The 26,901-nt window shown below is 37.6% G+C and overlaps 1 pseudogene; it reads right to left on the minus strand.

Moving 5' to 3' along the window:
- Positions 1-22,310: 22,310 nt before the first annotated feature.
- On the minus strand, positions 22,311-24,885 carry LOC112857677 (ribosome biogenesis protein NSA2 homolog pseudogene; annotated as a pseudogene).
- Positions 24,886-26,901: the final 2,016 nt, after the last annotated feature.

The raw sequence follows: 26,901 nt of genomic DNA on the forward strand, positions 1-26,901 counted from the left end.
CTTCTATATTCCTATTGATTTTTGTCTATTTGTTTTATCCACTTGTTACATTAATTGCCGAGAGAGGGATGTTAAAAACTGTGCATTTGTCTATTTCTCCCTTTTGTTCTCTCAATTTTGCTTCATGTATTTTGAAGTTGTATTATTAGGTTTATAGATACTTAGGATTTTTATATTTTCTTGATGAATCAATCTTTTCATCATTATAAAATGTTCTTCTTTTGGGGCGCCTGGGTGACTCAGTCAGTTAAGTGTCCGACTTCAGCTCAGGTCATGATCTTGTAATTTGTGAGTTTGAGCCCTGCATCAGGCTCTGTGCTGATAGCTCAAAGCCTGGAGCCTGCTTTGGATTCTCTGTCTCCCACTCTCTCTGACCTGACCCTGCTCACGCTCTGTCTGTCTCTCTCTCTCTTTCTCTCAAAAATAAGTAAACATTAAAAAAAATGTTCTTTATCTTTATCTCTGGCAATGTTCCTTGAAGTCTACTTTGCAGTCTATTAATATAATCACAACTGCTTTCTTATGCTTATTGCCTGCATGATCTCCTTTTTCCTCATTCTTGTACTTTGAACTTATCAGTTTATGTTGAAAGTGCATTCTTCTGTAGACACTTGTCTCTCTCTCTCTCTCTCTAATCCATTCTGACCATCTTATTCTTTTAATTGCAGTATTTAATCCATTTACAGTGAATATAATTATTGATATCTTTGGGACTGGGTTTACAATCTTGCTTTTAGTTTTCTATATGTCCTATCTATTATTTCTTCTCTCCCTCCTTTCTTTTTTCTTTGGGCTTAAGCAAATATTTTTAATATTACATTTCAATTCTTCTAATTTTTTTTTAGCAACACATCATTGCATTATTTTTAGTGGTTGCTCTAGGGATTACAATATATAATTTTAACTTACTACAATATGTAATTTTAATTTATTACAGCTCAATTAGGGTTAATATTGTACACATACAATAAAGGGAGTATACTGTACAATTCCATTTCTAGTCCTCCATATTTTTTGGCTTTTTTTGTGATATATTTCATTGTTACATATGTTTTAAATCCCACTATGAAGTGTTACTATTTTTTAAAATAATATGTTTTTAGGGGCGCCTGGGTGGCGCAGTCGGTTAAGCGTCCGACTTCAGCCAGGTCACGATCTCACGGTTCGTGAGTTCGAGCCCCGCGTCAGGCTCTGGGCTGATGGCTCAGAGCCTGGAGCCTGTTTCCGATTCTGTGTCTCCTTCTCTCTCTGCCCCTCCCCCGTTCATGCTCTGTCTCTCTCTGTCCCAAAAATAAATAAACGTTGAAAAAAAAATTTTTTTTTAATAAAATAATATGTTTTTAAAAGAAATTAATCAGTCTAGGGGCGCCTGGGTGGCGCAGTCGGTTAAGCGTCGGACTTCAGCCAGGTCACGATCTCGCCGTCCGTGAGTTCCAGCCCCGCGTCGGGCTCTGGGCTGATGGCTCAGAGCCTGGAGCCTGTTTCCGATTCTGTGTCTCCCTCTCTCTCTGCCCCTCACCCGTTCATGCTCTGTCTCTCTCTGTCCCAAAAAATAAATAAATGTTGAAAAAAAAAAAAAGAAATTAATCAGTCTAATGTTTATAATTGGAATCACAGAAGGAGAGAAGAGAGTAAATGGAGCAAAAATTACTTTTCCAAACTTTGTGAAAAACATGTACTTAGGCATATATTTATCCAAGAAGTTTAGTGAACCCCAGGTTGACAAAGTACACATATGCTCTCCCGCACACACACACACACACACACACACACCCAAGCTGGAGAAAAAGAGATACATTACATGCAGAGGAATAATGATAAGAATGACAGCTAAATTCTCATTAGAAACAATGGAAGCCAGAATTCAATGAACACCTCTTAAAGTGCAGAACAAAAACAAGAAAAAGCTTTTAGCACATAATTCTAAATGCAGCAAAAATATCTTTCAAAAGTAAGGGTGAAGGTTTAGTTTCCCATATTTACAGGGTGATATATTCAAGCAGATCCTTCCACAGATACTGATTATGAAATCTGGACAAAATGTTTTTAAAAAACAACTATTTAAAGGCATTCAAAAGAAACCACGGAAAAGTTTCCACTTGAAAACCCATGACTGAAATACGTAAGAATTATGTTTGGGATGTTTTTGTCTTAAAATATTCTTCCAAACTCCATATATCCAGAAGCAGAAAACTAAAGCCTTACTCATTCAGTGTGACAGAGGGCAGAGTTCAAGGCTGAAAGAGCAGCTAGAAATTTAGAAATGTAATCCTAAAAGGGCAAAAGTGTCAAAACCTGAATATTAATCTGCCCATAAACTGACTACTTGTTTATGAATGCATGGGACATACCAATGATACCAATGGGACAATAACAGTTTTAATCCGGTCAAATTAATTGCTTATTAAAATAAAAAAAAAAACAACAATCCTGGGCACCTGGTTGGCTCGGTCAGATGAGTGTCCAACTCTTGGTTTTGGCTCAGGTCATGATCCCAGCATCATGGGACTGAGCCCCGCATCAGGCTCTATGCTGGACGTGGAACCTGCTTAAGATTCTCTCTCTCTCTCTCTCTCTCTCTCTCTCTCTCTCTCTCTCTCTCTCCCTCTCTCCCCCCTGCCCCTGTCCCCTGCTCATGCTCATTCCCTCTTTCTCTCTTTAAAATAAAATAGGGGCACCTGGGTGGCTCAGTTGGTTAAGCATCTGACTTCAGCTCAGGTCATGATCTCACAGTCTGTGAGTTTGAGCCTCGTGTCCGGCTCTGTGCCGACAGCTCAGAGCCTGGCGCCTGCTTCAGATTCTGTCTCGCTCTCTCTCTGCCCCTCCCCTGCTCATACTCTGTCTCTCTCTGTCTCAAAAATAAATAAAACATTAAAAAAATAATAATAAAATAAAATAAAATAATAATAATTAATAATAATATTAGCAGAAAATATGAAGATAAGAATGTGATTTGCCTAAGGAAAAAAACCAACAATCCTTAGAAGAATATAAGAATATCCAGTGTTGATACAATGTATTATCTATAATATTCAGTTTTAAATAAAAAATTACTAGCCTTACAAAAAAAAAAAAAACCCAAAAAACAGGAAAGCATGACACATTCAGGGAGAAAGGAAGTCAACATATAGTGATTCCAGGTGGGCCCAATATTATATATAGAAGTCAAAGATTTCAAAGCAGCCATTATAAAGAATTAAAATGTGTTCAAAGAACTAAAGGAAACAGTGGTCTCAATTCTCATACAGATAAAGAATCTCAATAGACATGTGGAAATTATTTTTTAAAAAAGAACAAATACAAATTCTAGAGTGAAAAGTAGAATAATAGAAATGGAAATCATTACATATTTGTAATGTCAGACTCAACTTCATATTTGAAAACAGAATCAGTAAACTTTAAGGAGATCAAAAAAATTACTCAATATGAAGAACAATCAGAAAAAAGATTGGAGCATTTTCAAAAACCTGTGGGACAATATAATGGAGTCTCAAAAGAGAAGAGAGTATGGGACAGAAAAATATTTGATGAGTGTTGGCTGAAAATTTCCCAAATTTAGTAGAAAATATTAATTTCCATATCCAATAAGCTCAACAAACCCCCAAATAGGATAAATACAATGAAAACCACAGCTAGTTAGCACGTCAGGGTCAAACTGCTAAAAACCAATAACACGATATGTTAGTTGTACTGGAATTTAAAAAATAAATAAGTTTGAAAACTGATGAAAACCAAAAATAAGGAAAAATCTTAAAACCATATTTTTTCTGGTGTTCTTATTGTCGGTAGTAGGAGAAGAAATTCAAGACCACCTACTCCAGTAATGGTTGGAAAGGAGAAGTCCTAAACATTTATTTTCAGTCTGGTTTTCCTAAGACCAGATGATTAACTTGTACCCATTCTACTTTATTTCTGTTATGCTCTACGTGTGCCATTACTTATTGTTAGGATTACTCTGTACATCTTATGACTACTACTCCTTTGAACTATCTCTATTAGTCAGCTCAGGCTGCTACAATGAAATACCATAGACTAGGTGGCTTAAACAACAGCCTATTATTTCTCACAGTTCTGGAGGCTGGGAAGTCCAAAATCAGGTGCTAGCAGATTCAGTTCCTGGTAAGAGCTCTCTTCCTGGCTTGTTGATGTCTGTCTTCTTGCTGTGTCCTCATTTGGCAGAGAGAAAGAGAACTCCAGTGTCTCTTCCTCTTCTTATAAATACACTAATCCCATCATGAGGGTCCTCTCTCACGACCTCATCTAAACCTAATTGCCTTCCAAAGACCACACCTACAAATACCACCATATTGGGTATCCTGGAGGGACACAAACATTCAATCCCTAACACTATCATTGGTCCTCTTAAAACAATCAAAACACTTAATTGCTCTGCTACTTTATTTTTTATGTTTATTTATTCTTTGAGAGAGAGAGAGAGACAGAGTGCGAGCAGGGGAGGAGCAGAGAGAGAGACACACACAGAATCTGAAGCAGGCTCCAAGCTCTGAGCTGTCAGCACAGAGCCCTACACGGGGCTCAAACGCATGAACTGCGAGATCATGACCTGAGCAAAAGTCAGACACTCAACCGACTGAGCCACCCTGGCGCCCCTCTCTGCTACTTTTGATGAAGTTTTGGTTGAGCCTTTAGAATTAAAAAAATAAACTCCTTGGACTTCTCTTAAAACAAACTACTAAACTTCATCTGTTTCTCTGTTTATTTGAGAAACAAGATGCATTTGAAGACTTCAATTTAAGGGGGCGCCTGGGTGGCGCAGTCGGTTAAGCGTCCAACTTCAGCCAGGTCACGATCTCGCGGTCTGTGAGTTCCAGCCCCGCGTCGGGCTCTGGGCTGATGGCTCAGAGCCTGGAGCCTGTTTCCGATTCTGTGTCTCCCTCTCTCTCTGCCCCTCCCCCGTTCATGCTCTGTCTCTCTCTGTCCCAAAAATAAATAAACGTGGAAAAAAAAAAAAAAAAGACTTGAATTTAGGAAGAGTGGTGGGGGGAAAGCTGTCATCTAACCCAGGACTTTTAGACAGCTGTCAAACATTCCAGAATGGTTCTTTAACTGACCCTTTCGCTTCTTTCTTTTATCTCTTTCTGGGTCACTATCTTGGGAGTCAGAATAAGAATATGGTTTAACATATTGTTAAACCGATCCTGGAAGGAGAGGGAAAGCTTTCATTTAAAACATTCTGCTTCCCTCTGCGCCCTGCCTTCAAACCCTCGGATGATAGGCAGTTTTAACAGCGTTTAAGAATCATTGACATGGTACTTCCCAACCTTCTCTTCCCCTATTTAGAAGAAAAAATTCTTCTTTTATCAAGGGCCAAAGTTAACATTAAAAATGTTTTTAACCAGACTCATTCTTTCATTTCCAAGGCTGATTTAGCAGTGGTAGCGTAAACTGACACTGGAACGAAATTGAAACAATCTAAATCCAAAAACAAATTGTATCCATATAATAAATTTGAGTACTATGTTTTAGCTGTATTTCAAGTAAATTTTAAGGTTTTTGAAAGCACTTTACTAGTTCAAATTGAAGGGAATGTGTAGTTGTTTCATAAAACTATTGAATAAATTTGGTCCACAAAAATATTCTCCAAAACAACCTAAAGTAAAGTAATAGCCACTTGGTTAAGTTCTACTCTTTGAGAAGGGAAGGGAGCGTTTTTACCTTGAGCATTATATGGAATATCTTTAGGAGAACTGAAAGGTTTTTTTTCTTAAGACATCACCACTTTTAATATAGTGATGAATGGCATCCTGTGAGGGAAGAATAATGGACGGAAAAATTGAGGGAAAGGGCCATGTTGGAACTCGTTAGGACTAGCCACAGAGTGATGGCATTCCCCCAGACCAGAGTCAGCACATTTTAACAGAACCAAATTTTAAATCTGAATTTTGTGTCTTTTGTTTTAATTTATAATTCTAGTCACATTTTTATTTGTTCTGCATTTTCTTCTTGGCAATCCCAATTATTGACACAAGGGACAAATTGGTCAAATTTGTGTCTAGAAAGAATCAGGATGCTTGTACCTGACAGGAATTTGTGCCTACCTTTTACAGCCTGGAGTATAAGACTCTCTCCAAAACCAAGCAAGTGAGAAATTCAAGATGCAATGGGTAGAGATGGAATTTTCCAGCCCTTGAGATGGGCAAGAGAACAAGAAATACATATTCTTGTACGTTTAGTTTAGGTTTATTTATTTTTCTCAGCACATTTTACGTACATGAAATATGAGAGGAAATTTACTCTACTGTGTATCTCTGTAAATTCCAAATTCCTTTGGCTGTAATGCAGAGAAATTTTGAAAACAGGTCCAGATTGTTAATTGCCTGTCAATTTGATTTTGTTCTCCACATTGAGACAAATTTGACAAGCTTGTCAGAGAACCTTGTAGCTTCCTCGATTTTCCTCTACTTCCTCTCTCAAGGAAAGGACGTTTGCATATCCAAACATTCCAAATCTTTTCTACCTCCCCTAACCCCCCAAATTCTGGACATTAGTTTTTTTGTTTGTTTGTTGTTCTGTTTTCTTAGCCAGAGTGTAGAGAATAGGCTTATCTCCTCTTCCAATGGGCCTGAGCTCAGCCCACTTGGGAATAAAGCAGTCTCAAAGCCTGGCTGTTAAGAAAGTACAAAGCATAAAAGGAACCAAATCATGTTAAAAAAAATTAAACCTCAGGAAATTATTCTATACCCTCTCTAGGGCATGTACCTCTAGGCTCACTGAGCCAGTACCTGCGTGTCTGAAGGAAAACTTGCATTTTGACATTAGGGAAGGATGTTTCTAGTGATATGGAGGTTTGTCAACCCTTTTAGAAAACCCTCTCCATGGAAGTCAGCCTAATCAAGAATTTCTCAGAACTATTAAATTTCACTTAAAAGTAAATCAGTTCCTCAGCAGGTATATAAATGAACCCCAGGAATCAGGTTCACGTATCTCACGGCTACTTACATCTGAGTCTACACAGTCAAGCCGCATGGCAAGTGTTCGCACTAGTGACATGGGAGCAATATAAAGAGCTAGTCTGCTCGGTCAGGACTTCTGAAAGCCTGTAGACAATCACATAATTGAATTCTTTTCATTTTCATCGTCTGTGTGGAAGAGGGGATGCTGGACAATGTCTACAACATCAGCTTTACCCAAGGGTTTCCGAATGTGAGTGATCATAAAAATTATCCGCGAGCTTTGTGAAAATACTTTCTAAGCCTCACCTCATAGACCTGAGTCAGCAGTAGGGCTTTGAAATTTATATAATTTGAAAAGCTCCCCGGTCAATTAGCGACCAGCTGGGTTTTTGAGAACCACTCCTTTATTTTCCTTATAGAGCAGAAAATAATTATTAAATTAAATTAGGATGATAATATACCAAATTACAACTGAATATCTACTTGACTGAACTCAGTGGTTTTGCATAATAACCAAAATTATGTTGGCAAAGTCAGAAAATTTCTACTTAAGTTATTTAAGGATTCATGGCTGTGTGTATAAAGCCAGCCTGACTCCAGAGGGCTTTCTCTACTTAGACTGCTCTTCTCTCTCCCTACCATCCTGTTCATTTGAGGAAATCACTTTATTCCCCAATAAAATACGTTTATTGTTATCGTTGATGATACAAAGCAGTATATGCATGGCAAAAAAATTAAACACATAAAGTAAAAAGAACAAAAAGTAAACATGATTTCCAACATTACCATGTTCAGATAATCCCCATTAATTTTGTATCTATCCTTTCATAAAACTCTTTGTGTACACATAGAAATACATAACTCTAAATAGATATTTATATAACTATTGTAGATTAGATTATTGGTCAGAAATATTAACTCTCTCTCCTGACTCCACTTCCATGAGTAGAGCATACTTCCCAGTCCCCTGACTTTGTCATTCCCTTTGGCCAATAAATGACAATGTACCAGTTTCAAGCCTAGGCTTGCTCATGCCTCTCATATCTCTGCTTGACCTCGTGAGATTCTGTTATTCCATAAGAAGAGTCTGCCCTAGCCCTCCCACTGATCCCACTTTGTGCAAAACCTTCTCTGCTGGTCCAGTGAAGCCACAGCTGGAGAAGATAAGTAAATGCTTATTGCTCTTTGTCAATGAGAGGTTGCAACTCTTTTTATACAACTATATATAGGCAATGAAAGAAAAAAAAATTTTTTAATTTTAGAGAGAGACAGCATGCGAACAAGGGAGAGAGGCAGAGGGAGAAAGAGAGAGAATCCAAAGCAGGCTCCATGCTCAGCGTGGACCCCCATGCGGGGCTTTATCTCACAACCCTGGCACTATGACCTGAGCCAAAATCAAGAGTTGGACACTCAAATGACTAAGCCACCCAGGTGGCCCTCTCCAAAATTTTCAAAATAATAAATTTTATAGTATTATCCATCCATGCATGAACACTGTATTTTTTTTATTTTGTTGTTGATTTTTATTTGCTTGTTTGCTTTCTACATCTCTGCCACTCTCCTTACCATCCCTCTCCTCCACCCCCCATGTATCCAATATTACCAACCTATATTGTATCTTTCTATACCTTTTTCCACTTTTATATAATTATACACAAATATATAAACATATACACAAAGGAGAATTGTCATTGTCTTAAAAAAAATAGGATAATATCACAACGGTGATATATCATGAAGGATAATAAGTACAAGCACATATATATTTCCTTATTAAATAAAAATAAAGTCATCAGGGTGGGCCCTAATCCAATATGACTTATATCCATACAAGAAGAGAAAATTTGGATACAAATACACAGAGGGAAGACTATGGGAAGACATAGGTGGAAGACAGCCTTCCATAAACCCAGATGAGAGGCCCAGAAAAAAAACAGCCCTCTGGTACTTTGTTCTGGCAGCCTTAGCAAACTAATACAGATGGATAGGAGAAATCCATTAAAATACAGAGGAAAAAGGGCACTTACACACTGCTGTAAGAAATGTGAATTCTAACAGGCTTTTTGGAAAGCAATTTAGCTATTAAAAATTTGTTTCCAGTTATTTTGCCACTACAACAATACAATTAAAACTATACACATGCATTTATCCTCACTGAATAAGCCCTTATTTTTATGGACAAATTCACAAGAGTGGTAATGCTGGCCCCAGATCATAAAAAAGAAGGTTTTCTTGTGGGTTCCCCGGAGTCCTATTCTTCCTGCAATGACTCTATAAAATTGCTGTTCTCAAAATATTTCATTTGCTAAAACTTAAGCAGCATGTTAAGTATGGAAATCACTTCAGAAAATCAACAAAATAAAAGGTAGCACAACTCTGTAACAATGCAGTTTGTATTCATTTCCTATTGTTGCATAACAGATTACCATGAATTCAGTGGCTTAAAGCAACACATATTTATTATTTCACAGTTTCTATGGGTCAGGAGACTTAGGATGGCTTAGCTCAATCCTCTGCAAGACAGAAGCAAGGTGTTAGCTGGGCTGCGTTCTCATGTGCAGGCTCAACTGGGGGAAGAACTGCTTTTAAATTGATTTGGGCTGTTGGTAGAATTCAGTTCTTTGTGGTTGTAAGACCAGCTTCTTACTGGCTGGAGGCTGGAGGCCACCTGTAGGACTTTGTCATGTAGGTTTCCCCAACAATATCATTTCCTTCATCAAGCTAGCAAATAGCCTGTAAAGTGAGTCTGCTAACAAGATAAAGTCTTATATAACATAATCACAGGAGTGGCATTCCATCACCTTTGTCATATTCTACTGGTTAAAAACAAGTCACAAGTCCTATCTACATTCAAGGGCAGGGGATTAACAGAGATGCAAACACCAATTGACAGAAATCATGGGAGCCATCTTACAATCTGTCTGCCACACAGATTTGAAACCTTCTTTGTCTGTAAGTGAAGACACACACTCCCTTTTCTTGGTACTCTACTAATCAGACTTATCTGAAGTCAGTGTGCCTGACTCCCCAAATCAAGTCAGTAAAGATATCTGGTATTACTTGCTCCTTTCCTGGATTTCTATGACTTGATGTTCTGTTCACTGGCTTTGCTATGACTAAATTCAAATCAGTGAACATTTGTTGAATATCTTCTAAGTAATCATCTTTTCAGAGGTTGTGAGAGGTCTGACCACTTCCATTTTTTGAGGCTACTATTATAGTGAAAATTTGAAAAATTTTCTAATAAGGGTTACAACATTTTTACATATTTTAAATGGGAATTTTAGAACTAAAAAATACAATACTTTAAATGAAAAATTCCCTAGATAGATTTAATTCTGACATAAAGTTGAGAGCAGAGTCAGTTATTTTCAAGTTAGATCAATAGAAATCTGAAAAAACAGAAAATTTTTGAAAAAATTAACAGAACCTTAGGAATCTGAGGGATGAAATATCAAGATGGCTGACATACAGGCAATTGGAATCCCCAAAATAGAAGAGAGAGAGAATGGGGTAGAAAAAATATATGAGGAAATCATGGCAACAAAACATACCAAAGTTGATAAAATATATATATTTACAGATTCAAGAAGCTTAGCAAATCCCAATAAGAGTAAACACAGGGGCATCTGGCTGGCTCAGTCAGTAGAGCATGCAACTCTTGTCCTCAGGATTGTGAGTTCAAGCCCCATGTTGGGCATGGAGACTACTTTTAAAAAAAATACAAAGAAAACAATGTCTGAACATATTATAGTCAAACTGGTAAGCAGTTTCTGACATGGGTCCAAATGACTCCAACCTCATGGTATTCATGGCCTGGTGTAATCCATTTCCTTGAGTGCGGCTGAAGCTTTTGACTTGCTTTTGGTGAATAAAATAGAGAAAACTGATGGGATGTAACTGCCATGATTAGATGACAAAAGTTATGACTTTCCTCTTGGTAGTGTGCATACTCTCTCTCTCTCCCCACCCCAACCACCACCCCCCCTTCCTCCATACTGCTTGCCTACTTTCACTAAACAGGCTACTATGCTGTGAGATGCTCTATGGAGGACCATGTAGCAAGGAACTGAGGGAAACCTCAGGCCAACAGCTCATGAGGTACTGAGACATCTGGCCAACAGCCCATAGGGAACTGAATGTTGGCAACAATCACACACATGAGCTATATGCACATTCTTCACAATCAAGCCTGAGAAAACTGTAGTTAGCCCATGAGAGACCTATATCAGAGAACCCACATTCTGAATGTCTGACCCACAGAAACAGTAAGATAATAAATGCGTATAGTTTTAGCTAAGTGTTAGAATAGTTTGTTACACAGCAACAGAGAAGCAAATACTGTTGAACCAAAAATAAAGAGAAAATTGTGAAAGCAGCTCTAAGAAATATTACGTACAAAAGGGAAAATCATTCAATGACTTTGGACTTTTCATCAAAAGCTATGAGGGCCAGAAAACAGTGAACAATAATTTTCAAGTCCTTAAAGAAAAAAACTATTAATTCAGCATGCTGTATCTAGCAAATATATCCTATGAGAATGAAAGAAAACTAAAAAGTTAAAAAAATTTTTTTAATATTTATTTTTGAGAGAGAGAGAGACAGACAGACAGACAGAGTGTGAGTGGAGGAGGGGCAGAAAGAGAGGGAGACACAGAATCCAAAGCAGGCTCCAGGCTCTGCACAGAGCCTGATGAGAGGCTCAAACTCACGAACCATGAGATCATGACCTAAGCTGAAGTCAGACACCCAGCCAACTGAGCCACCCAGGTGCCCCATAAAAAAGTGTTTAAATAAAAGTAAACTAGGAGATTTCATTACTACCAGAGTGCACTATAAGAAATGCTAAAGGGAATTCATCAGACTAAAGGGAAGTGACATAAAAGAAAAGCTCAGATCTTCAGGAATGAATTAGAGCCATCAATCAAGAATGGTAGATATTGAATAAATATATATGACTGCTCCTCCTATTTTATTTCAAATAAACATAATTGTTTAAAGAAAAAATGATAAAATTAGTTTTGAAGATTATAATGAATGTAGACGTAATACATATGATAACTAGAGCATAAGGATGGCAGATAGAGGGTTAAATGGACAAATGAAGATTTACACATTATGAGACATGAAACTTTAAATCCAAATATACTGAAAAGTTAATTATGTATATTGTAACTTCTGGAATAAATAACTAGAAATTAGTGCTAAAAATCCAATTAATAAAAATAAAATTCCAAAGGAGATAGAAGGTGAGGAAACTGCAAAACAAAACAAAAAACAAAGGAGACAAAAAGGGAAAAAAAATATGAAAAACCAGACTTAAATCAAACCACATCTCTCATTACATTAAATGTTAAGGGACTAAACATTCCAAAAAAGGGGACAACAAATACCAGAATAGATAATCGGGGGGAAAAAGCAGGACTCAACTCAGAAACATATTTAAAATGATGCTCCTTAACTTTTATCCAGCATTTCTAGGTGCTTTTGGCAGAAAGGCTTTCAGGCCCATCATTTTTCTGAACAAGAAATCTTGATGTCCTCCTACACTGTGAGTTTACCAGAAAGGGGAAGTAGAATGGCAACAGCTTATATGCACCAAATAATTCTATTCCTGGTTGATAGACAGCCTTCGACAATAAAATAAGAGGAACTTTAGAGGAAAATGATGTCCTGGGCATCTAGACCAGTTGGTGACTTCCAAAAAGGGACATTTTGTGTGCTCTATGCATGTGATCTTTAGATTTAAAATCTTTTTCCTCCTGTTTCTCACTTGACAAAATTTTTGAACATCTTTCTGCCAAACATTGTGCTATAAATTGGAAATACAGAAAGGAACAAAACAGACATAGTCCCCATCCTTAAGAAGCAGCCTAATTGGGTTAATAAATAATTGTTTAATAATCCTTATGAGAAGTGTTAAGTAAAAATTACCACAAGAGTTAGACTACAGATTACTTCAGCAGAGATCCTAAGCCTCATCCATTGGGAACATTCAATTATCTTGGAGAACCAAAAAGAAAGCTTAATTTTGTAGTAATAAACTTCATTCCCCATGCTTTCATGAGTTTTCTGCATTGTGCTAAAATTTTTACTAGAAATTTCTGTGTTTTAGAAATCAGTAACTACATACCACCTCCCTATCTGAACTGCCTTTTGCTACAGTATATTCCTTACCTGGGAGCCAGGAACTATGGGCTGATTGATATGAATGTTGGTCACTCTCTATACACTTTTAGTGTGCCATAAACCTACGGCATGTCTTATGGAAGAAATAAAATGGCACATATGCACCAGTCAGGGTCACGTTCAAAAAAGAAAACCACATAAATTATTTCAACAGAGAGAATTTAATCTAAACAATTGTTAGTCATGTGTAAGGAATGGAAAAGGCAAACATGGAAGCTAAGGCATCACAAAGAAAGTAACCTCAGGAAGCAAGTACCAGTCTTAGGGCTGAGGGAAAACAGAAAAGGGAGACATTGGTATTATTAAAATGTAGAGGTTTGGAAGAAGAGCCCCATGGAACTGGTACTTAATCCTTTGAGGAAGAACACTGGTCAGGTGGTATTATTTCTCTGCATTTACATTTTCTCTGGTACTGGTATTATGGGAAAAACTGCACACAGAAACCAAACACTGCAACCACTTGTCATTGTCAATGTAAAGAATCATTATTGTCAAAGCCTAACAGGAGGCAGGTGGCAAAGCAAAACTGTGGTTTTCAGAGTCCAGCAACACAAAGCAGAGAATAGAATAGTCAACTAGTTAGTAACTGTCATAATGTGACAGAGCCAATCAAAACTGTAGAACTAAAGATAGTGAGAATTTGAGAAGCTGAGAGTAGACCGACCAGCTTATTGAAGGGGAAAAATGGGCAGGATGAAGTTAGCCAACTTTACAGAGGGAGTAGCCTTTGTTTCCTGTTGCTTACCACTTGGGAACCGGGAGCAAGAGACTCTAAGAATGAGTTAAAAATGCCTATAGGCCATCCGTTACTTATTCATATTAGAGTCTTTTTTTGTTAATTAAGATAATCTCAAATAGGCCATAATGCTTACCTCCCACCCCCAATTTCCCTAACAACATTATCTAAACTTTTTCCTCATAGACATCACTCTATTTAACTGGTACTTAGACTTCCAGGAACCTCAACTCTGGAACATCTGTGAGCCTAATAAAAAACTAAAGCAAATGCAGTAAAAGCCTGAAGCTAGTTTGAAATAGATGTCATTAAAGTTATGCATTTTATCTCTATACAAACAGAGAATATTTAAATTAATACTACATTTAATACTTACCAGGTTTCCCTTGGCAACTGTGCAGGAATGGTTGAGAGAAAGGAAGAGGCAAAAAGTAACATCAATTTGGCAGATTCAAGAAGTTACCATGGAGAAGATAGATGAAACAAAAAGGGAGACAACATTATCACCACTTTAAAAACAGAATAAGAGCATGCAATGTTGAAGCACTCAGTATTACAAACCACAAAATTTCAGAAGCATCACTGAAGGAGAAGACAGCCAAACTGTGAATGAAGACAGTGCAGCAGCTTGGCAATATTCAGGGAAAAGAGTGGTTGAGTTCTACCTGCATCATCCCCCTGAGGCATGTCAGAGAGTGAGAGAGTGCAGGCACGGGGAGAGGAGCAAAGAGAGAAAGAGGATCTTAAGCTGGCTCCATACTCAGCACGGAGCCTGACATGGGACTTGATCCCATAACCCTGGGATCATGACCTGAGCCAAAATTCAACTAACTGAGCCAGTCAGTCACCCCGAGGCATGTCATTTTTATTACAGACTATAACAACCATGTGTCTATTTGCTTACCACTGCATGCTCAGTACCTAGAACAAGACAAGCATTCAGTCAATGAATCATGGATAACCATATTGATGCCACATCACAAAAAAGTGTTAAAAATTATGACAAATTTTTTCTAGTGGAAAATGAAATGTATCGATTGCATTTTGAAAAGTCACTACTGGGATAAGCCACTATCTGAGGGCAATAGAAAGTAGGACCATAAGGGTGCCTGGGTAACTCAGTCTGTTAAACATTTGACTTTGGCACAGGTCATGATTTCACCATTCACGAATTCGAGCTCCACACTGGGCTCTGTGCTGACAGCTCAGAGCCTGGAGCCTGCTTCAGATTCTGTGTATCCTGCTGTCTCTGCCCCTCTCCCACTCTTACTCTTTCTCTCTCTCTCAAAAATAAATAAACATTAAAAAAAATTTTTTTAAAGAAAGTAGGACCAGAGAGAGTTATTTACTTCAAGAACAAAAATGCACTGATGCAGACTACTACCATGATTCTCAATAAGCAAAAAGTGAGAATTTTGTTCAGCATTATTTACTTAAGGAAGAGTTGTATTTCTCCCTCTCAAGTAATCTATTTGGAAGCATTTGTTTTGTTGCTATTCAGACTCTTCTGTTGGGATAAATGTAGTGGAAAAATAGACACATAGTGGACATTTATATGAGTGTATCACAAGTGAAGAGAACACAGGAGATGCTTTAAGAAAATCTTTGAAAGTCATCTTCTATTTGGTGTAACCAGAGGATGCTAAAAACTTAAGAGTCTAATAAGTAGCAATTGGAAATGTTCTGCTTCTTTTAACCATAAAAGGCTGTATGGGATTTAGACTTTTAATTTTTAAGTATAGCATTAAGATTTTTAAGAGAAGCTCTTGTCAAATTAACACACATCAAGAACAACTATAAAGCTAGATAAAATACAGAAACAAAAAGTCAGTCATTTGAAGATACAGAAGACAGCCAAATAGCCAGACCAGGAAAGTCAAAATCCTAGAAGAGAGGGAAACAAATTGAAAAATATCAGACATTCTCCACAAATTTTTCCGCTCAGGGAATTTGCCATTTTCTAACTAAGAGATAAGGGCACAGCCTAATCCAGTGGCCAAGAGCTTTTAGCACTCTCATGAGGATGGGAAGACAAAAATTAAGATTCAAGGGAAGTATCACAGCCAGGATCACAGAAGAGAATCACAGAGAAATTAGTAGAACATTCCACAAGGATTTTGCCTCAAGAAAATTTCTGAATCCTAAGACTTTGAGGGAATGGTGTAAGGAAGAAGACCATTAACAGTAAAAAAAAAAAAAAAAAAAAAAAAGCAAACAAACAAAAAACCACACACACACACACACACACACACACACACACACACACACACATGCACACACACCTCAAACCTGTTAAGGTGTCTAAAGGATACATAGAGATTTAGGCAGTCTTATGAAGCTAAACAGACAAAAATAGGAGCTCAGAGTCTGAAATGGAAAAGGAATTCTGGACAGTATGTCAGTTTTCAAGTAGACATTTCTAAATAACTATACTCTAGGTTAAAGGCTACAACAGTGATATGTCATCCCTCACAAAACTTTAAACCCAGCTTCCAACCATCAAAAAGACTGATAAGAATCAATGTAATCTGTCTCTACTTAAATAAGGGCAAGAAGAAATTTTTAAAAATTTATTTCTTTTTGGAGGAAGATAACATCATCCAGTGCCTCTAAAAGTTTCATATACAATGTCCAGCATTAAATTAAAAAATTTACTGGACCAAATGATTAAAAAGCAAACTAAAAATAAACAGTAGAAATAGATACTCAGATGATTCATTTTTGAAGTTATCATTTAATAAGTTAAAATAAGTTGATTACATTAAGGAATCTACTCCTGAAATCATTGTTGCACTATATGCTAACTAACTTGGATGTAAATTTAAAAAAATAAATTGAGTAAAAAATTTTAAAAATAATAAAAAATAAAAAATAAAATAAGTTGATTAATATATTCAATAATATCAAGGGAATGATGCAGAAATAGGTAAATACAGAGAATTTTATTAGAGAATTGAAGATATATAAAAATAAAATAAAATACAATTTAAGAAATAAAGTACTATATATATATATACAATTAGCAACAAATTAGACACAACAGAAGAGATGATCAGTGAACTAGAAGATAGGTCAGAAGAAATTATACAGATTAAAACAGGTAAAAAGAAAGGAAAATAAAGAAAATTATACAATGTACTTGTAAAACATGGTAAAACAATCAAAATATGCAGTTTCAATGGAGAAGAGAAAGAAAATGGGGAAAAATTGTATTTGAAGAGGCACTGTCTGAGAAATTTTCCAAAATTCTTGAAAGACAATAAGCCACCAATTCAAAAAGCTTGAAAAATCTCAAGTAGGAAAAATATAAGGAAAATAATATCTAGACATATCAGAATAAAACTGTTAAAATTAGAGAAGAAGGAAGAAAACTTAAAAGCAGAGGAAGAGGGAGAGAGGCATAATTTTAAAGGAGTAACAATAAAAACCAATGGCTGACTCCTAAAAAGAAAATATGGAAGACAAAAGACCATGGAATAAAGTTTTTAAATTTTAAGAGAGTAACACCAACCAAAAAAGTTATATCCAGTTAAAATGTCCTTCAAGGCAAACCATAAGAAACTCTTAAAAACTGAGAATAAACTAAGGGTTATTGGGGGGGGGGGAGGGAGGGGAAAGTGGATGATGGGCATTGAGGAGGGCACCTGTTGGGATTAGCATGGGGTGTTGTATGGAAACCAATTTGACAATAAATTTCATATAAAAAAATAAATAAATAAAATAAAAATAAAATGTCCTTCAAAAGTGAAGGTGAAATAAAGACATTTTCAGACACACAAAAACTCCTTAAAAATCCATGTTTATGATGTTTTCTTATTGTTTTCCTCCCTGTCCCATTTTACTTACTGTCTTACCAGTTATCATAAAAGGATATAACTCAGAAACAGCCATATAGAAGAGATGTATAGAGCAAGGTTTATGGGAAGGGTACAGAGCTTCCATGACGTCTGGGTGCTCCACTTCCCCCCATTTTCACATGTTTGCCAACCCAGAAGTTTATCAACTCTTGCTGTTCAAGAGTTTTTATAGCACTTAATCTGTAGCTGCCCTTCATTTCCCCTTCCTGGAGGTCAGGGGGTGGGTCTGAAAGTTCCAATACTCTAATCACTTGGTCTTTCTGGTGACCAGCTCCATCTCAAGGCTATCTGGAGACCCCATGTTAAGTTGTCTCATTAGCATAAACTCAAGTGTGCTCAAAAGGATTTCTAATGCATGACAAAAGACTATCCTATCACTCAGGAATTTCCAAGGGTCTTAGGAACTCTGTGCCAGAAACTTGAGACAAAGACCATATACGTTTGTTACACCATACTAGCAATGCAGCTACCTCTTACCTATCAGATGAAGCTGTTACTTTAAACTGTGAAGACTGTGTCCATAGGGAGAGCAATGCACTTCATGCCTCTCTGACATACACATTTCTCCAATTCCTTAACCAGAGATGATATTTATATTCAGTTGGTACCACCAGTGAAGTTGTACTGGTTTCTTATAACTGGAATCTATTTTTATTAGTTTAGCATCTGCTCTGATTGATTGGTGTCTATGCCTGAATAATAACTAGAGTCAGATCATTGTCTATAAGTCTATGGTCAGGAAAACAGAAACCGCTGCTTTTTGGGCAGGAAAGTATTTATAAAACTTTTGAAAGTGTGGAAGAGGGCAATGGACAGCGAAAGTCATCAGTTATATTTGGAAATCAGAAAGTTTCAGGAATTACATGAAACTGAAACCAATCATCTCAACAGCCTGTTATACCAAAACATGGTGTTCAGTAGAAAGCCTAGAAACCACTGCACAATCTCATACCTGATGTCACTGAAGACCACATGCCTGCCTGCTAAGACTGAGCCATAATGATTTCTACTGTCTTCCACCTTCCACAATCTAGCATGAATAACTCTTACTGTAAGAATCAAAACCCAAACCCTGATGACAAGGGAGTTTAGGAAATGCAGTTTCCAAACTTCTGGCCACTGTAGCATCATACAATGTCTGGCACCTCTAGAGATTCCCTGAGAGCTAATTGCAAACTTAAAACAAGAAGAGAAGGATTACGGTTTCTAATTATTTTAAGATTTTGCTATCTTATGTTGTACAGAAATACGGACAGTAAGTGTTAAAATGAATTCTAAAGGCATTAGAGCAAGAAAGGAAGAGTGTAATTTTAGATGCTCACTGAATTTACTGATATTGGTATTGAAATAGACAGGATAGACCAGGTCATGCTGAGGCAACAAACAACCTGAAAATCTCAGTAGTACTTTAAAAAACAAACATTACTTCTTCTTCACACTACATATCTACTATAGAGCACTAAGGGAAATTTACTCATTAAAGACACTCAAGGACCCATACTGATGGAGACCATCTTGACGCATGATTCCATATATGCAGAAACAGGAAAAAGATATTATGATGAATCACATGTAGTTCTCAAAACTTCTGCTGAAAGGATACATGTTACTTCAGTTCATAGTTCATTGGCAAAGCAAGTTGCATAGTGTGGGGTGAATACCAATATTATTTTGGATTTATCCTGTGCAAACTGCCCTCCAAACTCCTAAATTATGTCCCTCAACATATGTCCCTTGTCCATAATTATGTCCCTTGACAGTACTATTAAAAAGTTAAGTCAGTTACTGTCTTTGGTGCTAACTGGAAACACTACATTTGAACTGAACTACCTTACATCAGAAGAGATAGGATCCTGGATTGGCAGAGAGCAGGTAGATACACTTAACATCTGAAGTAGCATTGGGAAGGAAGAAGTTCCTGAGAGTCAGGAATATGACAGGATCTGTATAAGAGACTCCAAGTCCACTTTTCTAATCAGCTATATGCATTAGAAGCTCAGACCTGTTGCATTCATCCAGGTACAGATGGATCCAAGAATTGTGGTCACCCATTTCCTTTCAAGGCAGTGACTTCATCCATTAGTACATGTCAATGTATTCATTTCCTAGGGCTACTGTAACAAATTACCATAAACTGGATGGTTTAAAACAAGAGATATCTATCCTTTTACAGTACTGAAGGCCAGAAATCCAAAATTAAGATGCCAACATTTCTAGGGGGGAACCTTCCTTGCCTTTTCCAGCTTCTGGTGTCTTCCAGCAGTCCTTGGCTTATAGACCCATTTTCCAATCCCTGTCTCTGTCTTCACATTGTCTGCATTGTGTCTCTGTGTGTCCAAATCTCTCTCACCTTTCTAATATAAAAGTAGCAGTCATTATATTTAGAACCTACCCTCCAAAACCAGACAAAGACCCTACTAAAAGGGAGTACTACAGACCAATTTCCCTGATGAACATGGATGCAAAAATTCTCAACAAGACACTAGCCAACCGGATCCAAAAATACATTAAAAGAATTATTTTCCAAATCAAGTGGGACTTATTCCTGGGATGCAGGGCTGGTTCAATATCCACATATCAATCAATATGATACATCACATTAATAAAACAAAGGATAAGAACTACATGATCCTCTCAATAGATGCTGAAAAGCATTTGATAAAATACAGCAGCCTTTCTTGATAAAAACCCTCAAGAAGGTAGGGGTAGGGAAAGAAAGTAGGGTAGGGGTAGCCTCAGCAATCAGACAACACAAAGAAATAAAAGGCATTCAAATCAGCCAGGAGGAAGTCAAACCTTCACTCTTCGCAGATGACATGGAACTCTACAAGGAAAACCCAAAAGATTCCACCAAAAAACTGCTAGAACTGATCCATGAATTCAGCAAAGTTGCAGGATATAAAATCAATGCACAGAGATCAATTGCATCCCTATACACCAACAATGAAGCGACAGAAAGAGAAATCAAGGAATCGATCCCATTTACAGTTGCACAAAAAAACATAAAATACCTAGGAATAAATCTAACCAAAGAGGTGAAAAATCTATACACTGAAAACTATAGAAAGCTTATGAAAGAAATTGAAGAAGACACAAAAAAATGGAAAAAGATTCCATGTTCCTGGATAGGAAGAACAAATATTGTTAAAATGTTGATACTACCCAAAGCAATCTACATATTCAATGCAATCCCTATCAAAGTAACACCAGCATTCTTCACAGAGCTAGAACAAATAATCCTAAAATGTGTATGGAACCAGAAAAGACCCCGAATAGCCAAAGAAATCTTGAAAAAGAAAACCAAGGCAGGAGGCATCACAATCCCAGACTTCAAGCTGTACTCCAAAGCTGTGATCATGAAGACAGTATGGTACTGGCCCAAGAACAGACACTCAGATCAATGGAACAGAAAAGAGAACCCAGAAATGGACCCACAAATGTATGGCCAACTAATCTTTGACAAAGCAGGAAAGGATATCTAAAGAATAAGGACAGTCTCCTCAGCAAGCAGTGCTGGGAAAACTGGGCAGTGACATGCAGAAGAATGAACCTGGACCACTTTCTTACACCGTACACAAAAAGAAACTCAAAATGGAATGAAGACCTCAATGTAAGACAGGAAGCCATCAAAATCCTAGAGGAGAAAGCAGGCAAAAACCTCTTTGACCTCAGCCGCAGCAACTTCTTACTTGACATGTCTCTGGAGGCTAGGAAAACAAAAGCAAAAAGGAACTATTAGGACCTCATCAAAATAAAAAGTTTTCACACAAACAGTCAGCAAAACTAAAAAGCAACGGAATGGGAAAAGATCTTTGCAAATGACATATCAGATAAAGAGTTAGTATCCAAAATCTATAAAGAATTTATCAAAATCAACACCCAAAAAACAAATAATCCAGTGAAGAAATGGGCAAAAGACATGAATAGACACTTTTCCAAAGACAACATCCAGATGGCTAATAGACACATGAAAAGTACTCAACATCACTCATCATCAGGGAAATACAAATCAAAACCATGATGGAATACCATCTCACACCTGTCAGAATGGCTAAAATTAACAACTTAGGCAGCAACAGATGTTGGTGAGGATGCGGAGAAAGAGGAACACTTTTGCACTGTTGATGGGAATGCAACAGCCACTTTGGAAAACAGTATGGAGGTTCCTCAAAAAAATTAAAAATAGAACTACCCTATGACCCAGCAATTGCACTACTAGGTATTTATCCAAGGGATACAGGTATGCTATTTCGAAGGGGCACACGCACCTCAATGTTTATAGCAGTACTATCAACAATAGCCAAAGTATGGAAAGAGCCCAAATGTCCATCAATGGATGAATGGATAAAGAAGAGGTGATACACACACACACACACACACACACACTAATGGAATACTACTCAGCAATCAAAATGAATGAAATCTTGCCATCTGTAGCAACGTGGATGGAACTAGAGTCTATTATGTGAAGCAAAATCAGTCAGTCAGAGAAAGACAAATATGACTTCATACATATGTGGAATTTAAGATACAAAACAGATGAACATAAGGGAAGGGAAGCAAAAATAATATAAAAACGGAGAGGGAGACAGACCATAAGGGACTCTTAAATACAGAGAACAAACTGAAGAGTGCTAGAGGAGTGTTGGGTGTGGGGGATGGCTAAATGGGTGAGGGGCATTAAGGAAGATGCTTGATGGGATGAGTACTGGGTGTTATATGTAACTGATGAATCACTAAATTCTATTGTTGAAATCAGTAATTGTAAAGTTACTTGTCTGAAACTGCTGTCAAACCAACAAGACCACATTTATGTATCCATTGATTTCAGGACTGTTGGTAACCTGGGCATATTTTCCCCCAAATAACCTTGTCTCCTTGTGTCACAAGGCCCAACTCACTTACATTCACTTCAATGACAGTACCTTTCGTAAGAACACCCAAAAATGTATATAGTGAGGATGAGGGATTCTCTTTTATACCAACTATTGGCAGGCAAAAGGTGGCTTTCAATTCAGGATGTGTTACATGGACCTTTTTGAAAAGTAAGCCCACTGGCCTAATGAATTTTTCATATTTAGGTGGTTTTAGACTAAAGCCATCTCCAACAAAGCCGACTTTAGTAACCATCCTCTTCCATGCTTTCTTCTTTCTCTTTCCTGTTCGAATAACTTTTAATACTTCTGTTTCTCCCTGGGCACGAACTTTGAGCAAAGGACTTCCCATTTTGCTGCTTTCTCTTTTCATTTTTGTTTAATCATGTTGGGAAGTACTTTAGCTTGGGACTGTCCCTCCCTGTCCAGTACATATTCAGGTACTGCTCCTTGTGGAGTCTTTTCATCATTCTTTTGCTTGGTGTTTCTCTTTTCATGCATCTTGATAGTCTTTTTCATTTGTATTTTCTCAGGATGGCGCTGTTTATGGTGGAGCTTAGCTTTCAGACCAATCATCTTTTTTGCCTTCTTTGAATGTTGATGAGCCTCTCAACCTTCTTTCTTTCTCTTTTTCTCATGGTAATCTAAATGATAGCCACAGTGCTTCCGGTGTAACTCAACATGTTCATTTTGTGGCTTGGTGATAGCGGCAGAGCCCCCTGGTGCAGCTACAGGGGCCCGAAGAAACTCAATTTTCTGGTCTTACGGACCCGCGAGCTCACTCCAAGCAACCCGCGATGGGAAAGAGACATTTCTAAAACGACCGACTCCAAAGAAAGCATGACACATCAGTTCCAAACCCAGGTTTTTTAGAGAGCTCTCAGGACTTCTTCAGTATTAGGGCTGGAACTGATGTAATTTTTCCATACAGGTCACACAGCCAGCTCAGAGTCAAGGCAAGGAGATATACAGAGCATAAATACTAGCATGTTCATTAGGGCCTATGAAAGCTTCGGCCTACTACACTTGCCTTCCTTCCCACAACTGTGACTGGAGGGATGGGTTAATGGGGTCAAGCTGTCAAAGAACTTTGAGGCTTTAGTGTTAGATAGAGCCATCTAGGATGATGGAAGTTGTTATGAAGAGAAGACAGGAGCCAAAATCTTCAAGAATGAGGGGAGTGACCTTAAGATGTGAAGATACAGCAATGAGGATAGTCAGATAGTATCAATTCCAGAGAAAGGAGTGTTACATAAGGATGGAAAAGTGAAGGTCTAGAACATGGATGGCACTAGCAGAATGTTGATTGCTACAGGGCTCTTTTTATGGAAATGTGAGAAGCAGCAGCCTCCATTCAAGTAATCTTTCCAAACTTATTATAAGCAGTATTACTTGTCTTTGCTGCAAAAGGAAGTAAAATACTTTTACAAGGTTTCAGAGAAAGCATTGATCAGAATCCCTCCAAGGACTTAAGAATGCTTCTTTAAGTAATTGTCACATAAGCATGGTAGTGTGGCCCTCAAAGTAGTTAGAGTCTGATTTAGGGAGCGAAACTTGGAAAAAACAACCTAAATACACCAGTAATTGTACTTGGCTTCAGTAAATAGTACTTAAGAAAATAATTAAGTAACTCCAGGCAAATGATATATAAAACAAAACAAAACTCCATAAGGTAGTCGATTAACATACAAAAAGAAACATTTAATTTTTTAATGTTTGTTTATTTTTGAGAGAGACAGAGACAGAAACAGAGACAGAGACAGAGCATGAGTGGGGAAGGAGCAGAGACAGAGGCAGACAGAATCTGAAGCGGGCTGTAGGCTCTGAGTTGTCAGCACACAGCTGATGCGGGGCTCAAACTCACACACTGCAAGATCATGACCTGAGCCAAAGGCAGACACTTAAACGACTGAGCCACCCAGTCGCCCCCAAAAAGAAACATTTAAAAAATTGGCTCCTTTCTCATACATACTCACAGTTTAATATAAAAAACCTTTTTATATTGTAAAAAATGAAAGGTAATATGAGGATCAAAATATGAACTTTTCCTATTAAACATCATTTAGACTTACCAAACCTTTACCAATTAAATGTACTCACCAAGAACTACATGCCTCTTGTCAGCCAAAAACAAAGAACAAAAACAGAAGAAGAAGAGGACACATTCTTCTTGGAGGCTGACTGAACCTCAAAAATAGTGCTGAGCAGGGTCAGGCTATGCATGCTAAGAAAATCAGAAAGAAAAAAGGCAACTTTTAAATACTTGCAAGAAGGAGGCGGTCCCATTTATGGGCTGATAAAATGTCTTTCTCCATAGCTGGGTGTCAGAATAGCCGCGATTGGAAATCCCCACAGAGGAGGGTATCTCTAGGTGAGAGCCAGGTTTCAGTTAAGCCAAGACTTGAAGGTGAGTTCCCAGTCATAGTTTGAGATTATTCGAGAGTGTTTAATCTGTGGACTAGAAGTTCCTAAACACGCAGTGAAATGATTTGGAAAGAGGTGGGAAGTAAAGTTTAAGATTAGGCCAAGGACAAGAAACTTAGGTGTTGATTAATGAAAACAGGGATGAGGGGCCCCTGGATAGCTCAGTGGTTTAGGCAACCGACTTCGGCTTGGGTCATGATCTCGCGGTTTGTGAGTTTTGAACCCCGCGTTGGGCTCTGTGCTGACAGCTCGGAGCCTGGAGCCTGCTTTAGATTCTGTGTCTCCCTCTGTCTCTGCTCCTTCCCCACTCATGCTCTGTCTCTCTCTCTCTGCCCCTCCCCTGCTCACGCTGTGTCTGTCTCTCAAGAATAAATAAACATTTTTTAAAAAATGAAAACAGGGATGAGCAACAAGGTGAGTTTAATCCTTACAGCCTCTCTGAGGATGACAGGCACCTGACAGGCACCTGGCTCACCATGCAGGCAGGCATCTCCCCAACCCCATCCAGGTCACCATGTAGCACCCTGAGCTTTGGGCACACCTCACTCAGCTTAAACTCCTGTTACTCCCTAGCAGCTCCCATTTCTGTTTATTAGGTGTCTATTCTCCCTGATGACCACAGTTCCTGATCTTCAGAAAAAGGTATTTTGGACATATAACCTATAGTTTTATATTCTAGATTGCTTTTCTCTAAACGTTAATCATACATTTCTCATGGTGCTTAAAATGCCCTTATAAGAATTTCTCTGCAGATCCAGGATAATTGGCAAAGAAGTCACTGACGGTGGTAGACTATACATAACTTGGGTCTGGATGTTGTAGGAGTCCTTTGCAGAATTCCCTTTGCTATTTGAAATGTAAATTTATTCTATCTATAAAGGCAAATTCAATTTCAATACAAAAATAGAATTATTTTCTAGGTGCAAAACTTACTATCTCTTTGATGCCCCCTACTGTGGTATCCTGTTAACCACAGAAATATATCAAAACCTGGAAGCAATCAGCAAAGTTTTAGGTTTCTAGAAGAATGCCTTTCAAAACCTGGCTCATTCTTCTTAAAACAAACAAAAAAAAATCTTTACTTAGTTCTCTGGGTTATAAAATGTGTGTTTTTTTGTGAAAAACCCTGCAAAAGAGTTTCAATCAAAAGTCAGAAGCTTGTTAAACCTTTTTTTCTTGAGTCTTAGTGTACAGTACATTAAAATGCATAAGAACAGGCAACAGATGAAGCTTTGTTCTTGAACGACCCCCTGGATGTCTGCAGACTTGATACTTAAAATTACCTTAATTCAAGGTTGGAAAGACTTTCTTCTTGTTTCAAAGCCCTTCCATATCAGCCTCTTACCAACATGTCTTAAGATGATATGATGACAAATGCAATAGAAACCAAGGAAGGTAGGGGTAATTAGCATTTCAAAGCAATTTCTCTTTCTAAAGAGCCTAAAATTTTTAAATAAAATGTTATTTTAAGACAAATTATCAGGGTCTCAAAAATTCTTGACATTGACCAAGAAACTTATTCTCCAAAAATTTGGGGGAAAACTCAGAAAATGTTCTGACTTCATTTAAAACGTATTATTATTTTAGGGGTGCCTGGGTGGCTCAGTCAGTTGAACATCTGACTTCAGCTCAAGTCATGGTCTCGTGGGTTGGAGCCCTGCGTCCAGCTCTGCACTGACAGCTCAGAGCCTGGAGCCTGCTTCGGGTTCTGTGTCTCCCTCTATCTCTCTGCCCCTCCCTTGCCTACTCTCTCTCTCTTTCTGTATCATCATTATTATTATTATTATTATTATTATTATTATTATTATTATTATTTTATATGCCTCAGATCCACCAAGATTTTGAAATAAATTTAATCATATAACATTGATTATGGCCGTGCTATACTTCAGAAGAATTTATACAAA

The sequence above is a fragment of the Puma concolor genome, chromosome E4 (assembly GCF_028749965.1).
Source record: "Puma concolor isolate L17-30 chromosome E4, mPumCon1.1.hap2, whole genome shotgun sequence".
NCBI lineage: Eukaryota > Metazoa > Chordata > Mammalia > Carnivora > Felidae > Puma > Puma concolor.